We start from the raw sequence: 12,243 nt of genomic DNA on the forward strand, positions 1-12,243 counted from the left end.
GAAACTATTGATGCAGTTCAGTAGCTTAGGAATGCAGAGAAGGAGGACTGAACTGATAACTGGACTTTTGGCAGACTCAGAGGCAGAGCCAGGCTGCACCGGGCACTGCGAGGCAGGAAGTAAGTGAAAGGTCGAGGATACAGGTGGGGGCTGGATCGCTCCTCAGCGAGGCTTCAGGAGACAGGAGCTGAATCTAGGGTCCGGGCCCTGTTGAGGCCTAGAAACGGGGACTTTATAATGGAATAACGTGCACACTGGGAAACGTGGCAACGTAGCTTTACATAGGCCTGATATTCGTAGTATTCACGAGGACTGTAAACTGGCATACTAGAGGTGGACACAACTATAATTGCGTCATTAATCGGACATGGGGAATAACATATGCATATTGGTCATGCACACATAACATATGATGGATGAGGCGTAGGGACACAGAACATGGCAAAATTTACTTTTCCACATTCCCTCCTTGTCACTACGTTTCCATCAGGAAACATCAATATTCATGATACCATCTATCATTTCATACAGTACCATTTGCTCATCTCGAATTGTCTTGGAACGGGATTTAGAACGGGGCTTGGGACTAGGAATACAAGAGGTAGCACAAATGCCGCAAATCGCAGGGCCACATTGTATACAGAGGCAGCAGCTGAATATGATCGCTACTGCAATACCTAGAAAGGACAGGACTTTCCATCCCCAGGCGGAAATTATATTCCAGAACCAACCGGACCATGTCCAGGTGCCTGGATCTTGGTGTAACAGATGGGCAATTTTATGAAGTCTGGTTATAGCTGAATAAACAGACGGCGCGTTATTAGGAATGAAAATGCAGCAACTAGATCCGAGAACTCTACAGGCCCCGCCCCTATCGGCCAGTATGACGTCAAGGACGAGACGATTCTGTAAAACGACAATTCTCATAAAGGATTGCTCTTCGGTTAAGTTACCTAGAGCGGAGGCAGTCTCATCTACTACTGTTTCAAGGGTTCTTGTTAACCTACGGATTAGCTTACTGTTTACAACTGTACCTAAATAAGGGAACACACCTTTATCTATATCAATGAATTGTTCTGCAGCGGTTTCAGTATAATCGACAATCGGGAGGTTTCTCTTGTGTCTAGTATGTACTAGATGTGTATTTCTATGATAGTCAGGTGGGGCTAGAAAAACTGGTGGCAGTAGGAAGGCAATGTAACAGGTTCCCTCCCAATCGAGGGGCAGATGAACATATGCAGTTTGACCACAAACAAAATAAGAATGACGTGAAGCTTTAAAATTAGATTTCCCACTGTCACTATACTGGATAATAGTAGTACAATCACTATGTCCTACGTGTACAGAACCATGACTACGGACACATAATTCGCCTTTGACTGGTAATACTGAAATAGCAGGTGAGTCTGGAGTAGTATCAGACTGGACATTCAGGACCATAAAATTCGACGAATAATTACCTAAATTATACACTTCATTTTCTAGATCTAAACCTGTTCTGTGGGGGAAACCTTGCTTGTCTGGGAAACATGTACTGTTAAGAAAAGACATATCTGTTGAGGATGACGTTAACGTGGACCATGCTCCACACGAACCATTATGTGAGAATGGATAAGGAAAGAGTGGCAGAACTCCCTTCGGGGTCTGGAAAGGGGGGAGTCGACCACACACCCAACAATTAGTGGCATTGCTGGTCTGGTGTGAGTAATGTAACATGCGGATAAATGTGTTGTTACGCATAGCGAGGCGGTAAGAGAGTTCATGGGGAGGCAGATCACTAAACGTGTGCTCTACTGTAACATTAGCAGACTTATTTACATGAGGAACTGAAAAACACAGGAAAAGTGCGTAACTAGTGCAGGAAATCATTATGCTGAGAAATAATATGAAACTTAGAAAAACGATACATTGAATTGAATTGTGACTGACTCTCTCACTATGGGGGTCTATTTTATACATGTCAGAAACAGCCTAACCATTTCACCTAGGGGAGGACTTAGACAATCAAACTGACTGACTTATTTTACTAGACCGGAGCTTTAACTTATACTCCTGCTGCGGAGTTTTCTCTAACAGGGAAGGGGTTGTAACAATGTCTTTTGCGGGACAGTCCTTAAAATCCTGGGAATCCTTGGAAATGTTTTTAGAAACGGGTTTCAATCCATTGAAAAGTTTAACATGAGAAAGGTGTATCCACCCCTTCCTGCCTTCCAGCTTGACGGCAGTACGGGTGGTCAAGAGGACCTGACGTGGCTCCTTCCAACGAGGTTCCAGCGGACTTGATCTGTCAAAATTTCGGATCATCACCAGCGAACCTGGAACGATTTCATGCGGTGCCACCTCGGTATTGTCTGGAAATGCGGCGGCAACCTGTGAACGACATGAGTTGAGGGCAGACATCAAGGAAGCTAGGTAATCTGTCAGCATATTACATGAAACATCGGTAATACTTCGGGGTCTAGGAGTACCCCACATGTTAGGGGGGCGGCCGAAAACGACCTCATACGGGGACAGACCTGATCTGGAATGTGCGACCATGCGCATATAAAATAAAGCGACTGGCAGAGCTACTAGCCAGTCCACACCTTTTTCTTTACAAACTTTGGCGATACGGATTTTCAGAGTTTGATTATGTCTCTCGACTAGACCGGCTGCTTCAGGATGGCGTACACAATGGAACTTCCACTGGTACCCTAACAAAAGGGAAACGTGCTTCATGAGTTCAGATGAGAATGGCTGACCGTTATCAGAATATACGACTCTAGGGAGTCCATATCGAGGGAAGAATTCACGAACCAACTGCTTGGCAGTGGTCGTGGCTGTGTAATCTGGGACTGGATATGCCTCTGTCCATCTGGACAAAGCGCATACAACTACAAGGACATACTTGAAACCTCGACATCGCTCCATCTGAATATAATCCATCTGGAGGACCTCAAAAGGGTGGTCAGGAGGCTGGAAACCACCTTGTTCCACCGGGACACTTTTACCTGGATTAAACTGACAACATATCATACAGGTACGGACTTTCTGCTTGGCTGCAGCTCGTAAATGCTTGTTGAACCAAATGTTCTGGATACTGTCTAACATAGCTTTTTCTCCTAAATGTGCTGGACTATGTGCGGTATTAATAATGACTTGAACCATAGAGTCGGGGAGAAACCATGTGGCTCTACCCTTTGTTAACCATCCTTGATCTGTCTGGACCCCTCCTTGTTCGGACCATTTCTTGATTTCATCGGGAGTAGCATGTAACTGGATATCTATGACATCTTGTGTAGGGTCCTTAACTGTCATGCATGTAGTCAGATCTGGAGTATGTGTCATGTTAACTGGAATGTCTGGAGTCTGTGCTGTAAGCTTGGCTGTGCGATCTGCTAGATCATTACCTTGGGAAATAATGTCAGTAACTTTCGTATGTGCTTTGCATTTCATGATAGCAATGGATGTCGGTAAATGTATGGCATCTAACAGAGCTTGAATAAGGAAACCATGCTGAATCTTGGTTCCATGAGAAGTCATGAAACCTCTCTCCTGCCAGAGCACTCCAAAGTCGTGTACAACTCCGAATGCGTAACGTGAATCTGTGTAAACATTAACTTTCAGGTTCTTGGCGTGTATACAGGCTTGTGTCAGAGCAACTAGCTCTGCTGCTTGAGCGGACAGGGTATCAATACGGTGTGTTTCAATAACTTCAGTGTCAGTAGTCACTGCATACGCGGCGACTAAATCTCCTGTACTAGTTCTCATACATGAACCATCCACATAAAGTGTCAGGTCGGGATCTGGTAACGGAATATCTGTCAGGTCTTGTCTTGGCTTTGTCGTAATGTTAACTACTTCCACACAGTCATGTGGGTCTGGATTTGAATTAACTGATGGTAACAGTGTAGCAGGATTCAGAACGTTGCAGCGTCTGATTTCTATGTGTGGCTGAAACAGTGTCAATTCATAACCTGTTAAACGTGCAATTGTCAAGTGCTGTGTTTGTGTTCGGTTTAAAAGAACTTCTACGGAGTGTGGAACTTGTACTGTCAGGGAGTGTCCTAAAACTATGGAATCACTTTGTCTGATAGCCAGTGCTGTGGCTGCAACTGACTTGAGGCACGCAGGCAATGCCTGGGCGACTGGATCTAATGTGCTCGAAAAATAAGCACACGGCTTGTATTGTCCTGCTTGATCTTGTGTGAGAACGGATAATGCTGTACCTTCGCGTTCAGTAACGAAAAGTGTAAAAGGCTTACTGTAGTTCGGTGTAGCTAGAACTGGAGCTTGGCATAAAGCTGTCTTTAACTCATTGAAACTAAGTGTATGTTCAGATGTCCAAGGGAGGACAGTCGATACGGCTGCCTCCTGTGTCGTTAACTGTATCAGTGGCTTGGCTAGAAATGCATACTGGGGAATCCATTGTCTGCAATAAGAAGTAAGGCCGATAAAGGCACGCACCTCCTTCTGGGTTCTGGGCTGGGGAAGACTCGCTATTAACTGGATACGGTCTGGTGTCAACTGCCTACCCCTCTTGGACAGCAAGTGTCCTAAGTATACCACTTGCTGGACACAGAATTGAAGCTTCGAAGGTGACACCTTGTGCCCCATCTCGGCTAGAAAATACAGAACTGTCAGTGATGCCCGCTCGCAATCACGTTCAGAACGGGCTGTGATCAGGAGATCATCGACATACTGGAGCAGGGCAGTGTCAGTTGGCATGTGAATATTGTCTAGTTGTCTCTTCAGTGCTTGACTGTAAATACTAGGGCTTTCTGTGAAACCTTGAGGAGCTCGTGTGAACATATAGCTCCTTCCATTTAAACAAAATCCGAAAAGAAACTGGCTGTCTGGATGAATGGGAACACTAAAAAATGCATTCTTGAGGTCTATGACAGTAAAGAACATGGCTTCGGAATCAATGGCTGTCAATAGGGAAGAGATGTCTGGGACAACTGGGTACTGCGGAATAATACATTTATTAAGCTCTCGTAAGTCAATCACTAATCGATATACTGGGGGTGCATTTGGATCAGTACGTTTCATGACTGGAATGATCGGAGAATTACATACATTGGAGTCAGTTTCTACAACTACTCCTTGAGCCATGAGCTCGTCTATAATTTTGGATAAGGCTGCTACAGCCTCAGGTGGCAATCTATACTGTCTGATTCGTGGTAACACTACACCTGGTTTGAGAGTCACACGATGGGGTGTGATTTGCATGTAACCTACATCAGTTGGACCTTGCGCCCATAAATGCTGCGGAACATTAGACAGTCTGGAATCAAAATCTCGTAATACATAGTGACCCTTAAAGTCACGTAGAAACAGTCGTATTCCCTCTGGGGAACAGCATATGACTGCACCCAACTCTTTCAGTGTTTTAATGCCTAATAGATTTTCTGGACATGACTTAGTAAGTAACAGATCAGTAGTGCGGGACAATGGACCTACTTCTAGGGTAACTGGCTTTGATATCTCGTTAACGATAGGTTTTCCTGAAAATCCAAGGGAAACATTTCTTGAGCCTGAGAGCGGAGCCCCTGGAACTTCGGCATGACTAATTGTGGTCCTACTTGCCCCTGTATCAATCAGAAACTTTCTGTCTTTCCCTAATACTTGACTGTGAACATAGGGACCTTCTTGATCTACAGGTATCTCGATGAGAGGCAAGCCTACCTCCCTCTCTAGGCTGTTTCATGAATATGGCTGGTACTCTGGATACTCAGACTGTGCATACTGGTACATCTGCGATGTGACATGCTGTGTTGCAGCAATAGGCTGCGGTACTGTAACTGTCTGTTGTGCATTCTGTGGCTGAGGAATCTGTGAAACTTGTTCTTGTCTAGGCGGACGTGGTCTTTCTTTAGTCTTACCAGTAGCTATGTTGTGTTTCAGAACTGCACACTCATTTATAAAATGACCTGGCTGTTTACAATAATTGCAGTTCCCTTTAACGGGAGCTGCAGGATGACTGGCTTGATTCGGACCCCTCTTCTGACTGTCTTGAGGAACAGATTGTGCAACTAGCACTTTCATTTTCGTATCTTTCATACGTTTTCTCTCGTGTTCTTGCTCTTCCCTGATTCTATTCTGGTGATACTGAAGCATCTGGAGCATCTGGGACGGAGTATTTGCTTGCCAGGTGCTTTCGACTTTCAAAACTCGATTTTTAATTTGTGGACTTGAATTCTCGACTAATTTAGTAACGAAAAGGTGAGGGTATGACTCACTACTTGTCTTGAGGCCACTGTTAATACTAAAACATTTTTCAAATCTAGAATAAAAATCACTAATATCTTCATCTTGTTTCTGTTTACAGGCTGAGATTGCATCCCAGTCTTCTTTTCTCGTTGTTAATAATCTGGGTAAAACTTGAATTAATAATTCTGGTAATTCTTTACATTTATCTCCAAGACCGGTACCTGGTACTCGTGCCTTGTCTTCAGCTTCTAGAGCTGCCCAATCTATCTTTTTCTCTCCCACCTCCCATTCTTTTTCCTTTAGCTTTTCATACACCCCTGCGGGTAGCAGAACCTTTAACATTTTAATGATATCTGGGTAAGTGTATTCTCCCATACGGAGCATGTCTTTTAATTCTCTATGGAACCCTGCTGGATCTTTATCATGACAGGGAATTAATTTCTTCATCTCGAGGAGTTCCATCTTTGTGATTGGAGTGTATACAAACACTCGTTGCATTTCTCCACCCGTTCCTTTGACTGGGTGGACTTCTCGTAACGGGTTCTGTCTGTCTATGTAAAACGGTTTACTTTCTGGAGGTGAGACATGAACAAAATGCGGGTTCAAGAATGTTCTATATTTGTGACGCTGTTCTAGAATGATACTAATTAAATCGGTACCTAGACCTCTCCATCTATACTGGAGTAACTCGTTCAGGACATCATGTAACGGGCCTGGATCAGAATGTTGACCCTCATACAGAGTAATGAGGTGCTGGATCATATACATACCCACCAGTCGCTGCTCGGCTGGGGGCAATTTCAGAAACATTTGTGCCACTATTTCGTCTGGAAAAGTGGTAGAATCAGTAATCCATCGGACTGCTGATCGGGCTAGTTCTTGTTCATGCATAGTACTTAATTCACTGTAACCGATTCGTGATTTCAGAATGTGATCGGTAGCTTGAAATACTTGTTCTAGAGAACCTTGTTCTGGTGCTGGATGACGGAAAATAGACTTGTGTTCTAGACGTAAATGGCGATCTGGAAATCTAGATTTTCCTACATACGCTATTCTGGCGGGATTCTCGTCTTCCTCTTCAGGATCAGAGATACTTTCTTTCTCGCTTACTTGGGCTGCTTTACGTTGTTCGTGTATCTTTATTATTTCTTTACGGATTTTCTTGTACATACTTTCCATGGCACCGACGGTCTTGTGCTTACCCTCGGCTATATTATCACTCCACCTTGTCAGGATTCTCATTTCGGCAGAATCTTTAGACGGGTAATCTTGTTCTCTTATTAGACAATTAATCAGAAACTTTAATATCATGAGCTGGATCTCGGCTTTCCTTTGAGACATAGCTTCGTGAATACTTTCTGGATCATCCCCTGTACGGATGAAACGATATATTCTGTCTAGATCTTCTTTCATATTCGGTAAGGTGACTAGATACTCGGCCACCTTTCTTACACGGAACGAATATAAAACCATATTATCCTCGCCTGGGACTGGATCATAGACACATTCGGCAAGGGATTTTCTTATTTCTGCTACCGTCTGATGTCTAGGCGTACGCTGTGACGCTTGTGCATGTAATTCGGCTAACGTTAAACGCTTGTGTGGCGGCGGGGTTTGAGGAGGACCTCCTCCTGCGGCCCCTAAACTAGAATCATCGACGGACATTCTTCGTGGCGGAGCGGGAAGTTGAAATGCTGGCTGGACCGGGGGTACCGTAGCAGGTACTCCGGTGTCTGGAAGAGCGGGAAGTGCCTGATTTACAGGGACTGGCGGAGCGCGAACAGGATTTGCATATTCTGGGACTGTGTCGTCCAAATAGGACGAAATAAAAATATCAGCTGCGGTCTGTTTGTGACGTAGCTTGGTCGGAACTAATGGTGGCGGGAAATTACTGGATGCCTCTGGGGTCGTTTTTGGCGAGCCCTCGGCAAGAAGAGGATACATACCCTTAATAAGGGCATGCCTCTGTCTGTCTGTCTGTTCGGCTTTGACTTGTTCACCTATCTCAATTAATTCTCTTTCTTGGGCTCGTTCTTGGGATTCTCTACTTAACTCTGACTTTCTGACTTCCTTTTCGGTTCTTCTATGCGCTTCTTTACGCCATAACTCGATGGCATCTTTCTGTGACTGTCTGGCTTTCTTTTTCCATAATGCTTCTTCTACTCGCATGATACATTCGGCATCCCATGTACCCGATACAGGCCATCTATACTTTTCTTCTAACTGTTTGGTATACTCTACCCATAAATCTAGATACAATATGGCGCTTATGCCATGTTTCTGATACATAAAATGACCTGGACTGTCCCTCGGCGGAACAGGAACTGCTTCTTCTAATAAACCCTTTCTAGTTTTTAACTGACGTAACTTGGAAAATATAGGCATGACTGAACTGTAATCTGGACACAATAAAATACACAATAAACACGAAATCACGTCACACTCATACCACAACATTAAAATACATGAAAAACATTATAAATAACAGTTCGAACAGAATATTGCCTGGAATACTGAGAGCAGAAATACAAGAATTTTCTCGAGAACGGAACAGACTAGAATTACTGGATGCACTGCTGTAACAGTACGGAACATACCGGTCCCATAAAGGAACGCATCAAGACCCGTATCCACCTAGGTGAACACTTCGTTTGTGAGTCTGGGTACCACCAACCCACGGACCAGGAGTCAATTTAGATTGGTCCTGTCTAGATACTACCCCAGCAATGGTACTCACCGGGCAGCAAGAACGGAAGGCCTCGGACTGGACTGGACTGATGACGACGAACTTCGGACTTCGGACTTCAGTTACGGGTGGGCCTCCGGATACCTCGGACCTTGGACTCTCGGCTTGGGCTCTGGTCGGGACTCGCCGCGTTCCTCCACCGTCTCGTTTGGATGCTGGACCGCCTCCTCCGTCTCCTCCGTGGGCCTGAGGGATACTTGAAGCAGAAATATCTGCACGTGGCCGGTATGGTTCCGTCACGGCTGCAGAGGGTCGGCGTGGCTTCACCGACGCGTGGGGAAAGGGCAAGTCCCTGTTCGGGCGCCATTATGTGGTAAATAAATAAATAATACCCTATTTTTGACTAGGCATATATCATAACAGATAGCTCAATAAATAAGAGTCAAGATTCGAGGTAGTAGGAGTTTCTGCAGGTTTATTACAGCATAAGGACAGGATCAGGACAACCTGCATAGAAACAGAATGGCAGGGCTAGAGTGGCCCGGCAGCTGCCGGGGCTGGGTCTGGGATGAGCGCGCTAACTTTTAATAACAATACACGGGCATATATACATAGCGCGAACACATAGCATTACATTGCAGTAGGCGTAGCAGTGGGTGGAGCAGAAGGTGTGACGCGTAGCAGTCGCGAAAGATAACAGTAAAAGTAGGTGTAACTGGGCGTATACATAGACATGTGGTGCAGACGTAACAGAATATGTCATGAATGGGGCGGAAACCATGGAGGGGGCTACCTAAGGAGCCGGAACCTCTAACCTAGTGGTGCGCGCAAACTGGCAATGACGTGTTACTAGGAGAAGCTGGGGGCTATGAACTCTGTGCTAGGAGCAGAGACTAAAGTCTGGAGGGTCGGAGCGACATGTACCTAAACCCTATCTAGTATCTAATGTTTAGGGAACATGTTGATATAAACTAGAAGTCATGAGGGGAAAAGCTAACTTGACTCTAAGACTGGACCATGCATTATTCTACATGTAGTGCGTGATGAAGAATATTAAACGACCAGTAAATGCAGTATTTCTCTTAACATGGAGACGAGAAGGCTAGACAATGACGGAAACTATTGATGCAGTTCAGTAGCTTAGGAATGCAGAGAAGGAGGACTGAACTGATAACTGGACTTTTGGCAGACTCAGAGGCAGAGCCAGGCTGCACCGGGCACTGCGAGGCAGGAAGTAAGTGAAAGGTCGAGGATACAGGTGGGGGCTGGATCGCTCCTCAGCGAGGCTTCAGGAGACAGGAGCTGAATCTAGGGTCCGGGCCCTGTTGAGGCCTAGAAACGGGGACTTTATAATGGAATAACGTGCACACTGGGAAACGTGGCAACGTAGCTTTACATAGGCCTGATATTCGTAGTATTCACGAGGACTGTAAACTGGCATACTAGAGGTGGACACAACTATAATTGCGTCATTAATCGGACATGGGGAATAACATATGCATATTGGTCATGCACACATAACATATGATGGATGAGGCGTAGGGACACAGAACATGGCAAAATTTACTTTTCCACAACAGTCCCTTACTGATGACCAGATCATCGATAATTTATATGGTGAGAAATAACCCGCCATCAGTGAATGAAATCCTAGTAGGGATAAATCAAGACCCTGAATATACGTCATTTGGCCTTGAATATACAGGCATAATGAAATATACAATGTTTTCATCTTATTGTGAAGCCAGACTGTATATGCTGTTCTAATCATCAGGATATATTGACTGGCACAGTGAAGATTAGGTGTTTTAATAGTAGAGTCCGGAGGAAGGTGTTTTTCAAAATAAAGACACACCGCAACTCGTCGACACAAGGAGACAGTTAATCTGTTTTTAATTGCACTGTTTTATTTGTGAAGCAAAACAATGAGATTTTTATGAAATGCTTTATGTTTAATGTTTTCTATTTTCTGTCAGATTCATTGTAAAAATATCATAGAATACTGAAAAATCTATTTGATTTTATGGATTGTTTGAAATGATTTGTTATTATATATGCATTTGTAATGTGACTTTTCTGTCTTTGTTCACTTTATCAGTCATGAATCATTCATGTCGCCCTAGAACACAATTAAAAGTGCTTTCTATTTATATTTGCTGTCCGAAGTACGCACAGATAAGTGCTGAAAATATGGCTTTAGGCGACTGCTTTTTTTTGTACTGACTGCGACATCAAAATAATGAGCTGGCAACCCTAATCATAAGACTGGAAGTTTGTTGCAGGATCAGCACAGTATTTATTTCCTCGACCCTCAATTCCTGATTAAATGCCATAATAGCAATAGTTTAACTTATGCATGATACGCTACAGTGGCGTCAATAACTTGCTGCTTTACTTCAAGTGTCTGGGAATGCACCCTGCACCCAGACAACTCACTCCTCTGTCTCACCCTTCACTTTCACGCTCACCCTGCGCTCACAGCGCATAGTTATGGATTTCCCGCATTTGCCACATAATCCATCATCTGCTGCATAATTTGCAGGTAAAAAAAACTTGTTTCTAGCTTAAACGGTTCGAAGTTACTAAAATGCAGCAACACATGTTACCTCGCAATGGAAGGCCCTTTCTAAACATTGACTGGTCACCTTTCCGTTGCTTATTGCTATATGTTGATGTTAATATGGTACTTATGAGGGGCAGTAAAAGCCAGGACAGGACACCAGACATGGGGTGCATATTGCGTTCCTCCAAGATACCCATTGTCCTCCAGGCGCCACACCCCATTTTGTCTCCACCTGGGGTACAAACCGATATTTTGCCAACTACAGCATCCTTGTGCATAGGTCTATAACATACAAAGCGCAGGAGGTGATCGCTGATCCTGGGGGTCCCTCACTAATAGTAGTGGATTTACTTGCTGTAACCCCACGGCTGTTAGTAAAGATTTATGTGCCAAACATGGACTCTCCCGAAATATACTCATGCATATTGGCCACCTCACTCGACTACACACTACCACTGTACTGAATATATGACGTTACAACACATGCAATTACAACGCATGCTTTTACAACGTAGTCTTTACATAGCAACTACCATTACATTGCATGGTTTTGTCAACGCATGCCATTACAACACATTTTTTAAAACTACCATTACAACTCATTCCATTACAAGGCATACTATTACAACCCATAATATTTTTAGGGCAACAAGTAGAGTAAGTGTTGGATAGTGTAGAGGTAGAAATTACTATTCCCACTCCAGTGAGTGCAACAGTAGGGAAAGTGTTGGATAGTGTAGGGGTAAAAATTTGTATTCCCATGTACCCCAAAACCCATACCCACCCAAATACTATACAAATC

The 12,243-nt window shown here is 44.1% G+C and overlaps 1 protein-coding gene across 7 annotated transcripts in view; it reads right to left on the reverse strand.

The window, feature by feature from the left end:
- Nucleotides 1-12,243, reverse strand: part of MAP3K3 (mitogen-activated protein kinase kinase kinase 3) — a 2,022,699-nt gene that overhangs the window by 1,052,022 nt on the left and 958,434 nt on the right. The window lies entirely within an intron of this gene.

This window comes from Lissotriton helveticus, chromosome 5_1 (genome assembly GCF_964261635.1).
Source record: "Lissotriton helveticus chromosome 5_1, aLisHel1.1, whole genome shotgun sequence".
NCBI lineage: Eukaryota > Metazoa > Chordata > Amphibia > Caudata > Salamandridae > Lissotriton > Lissotriton helveticus.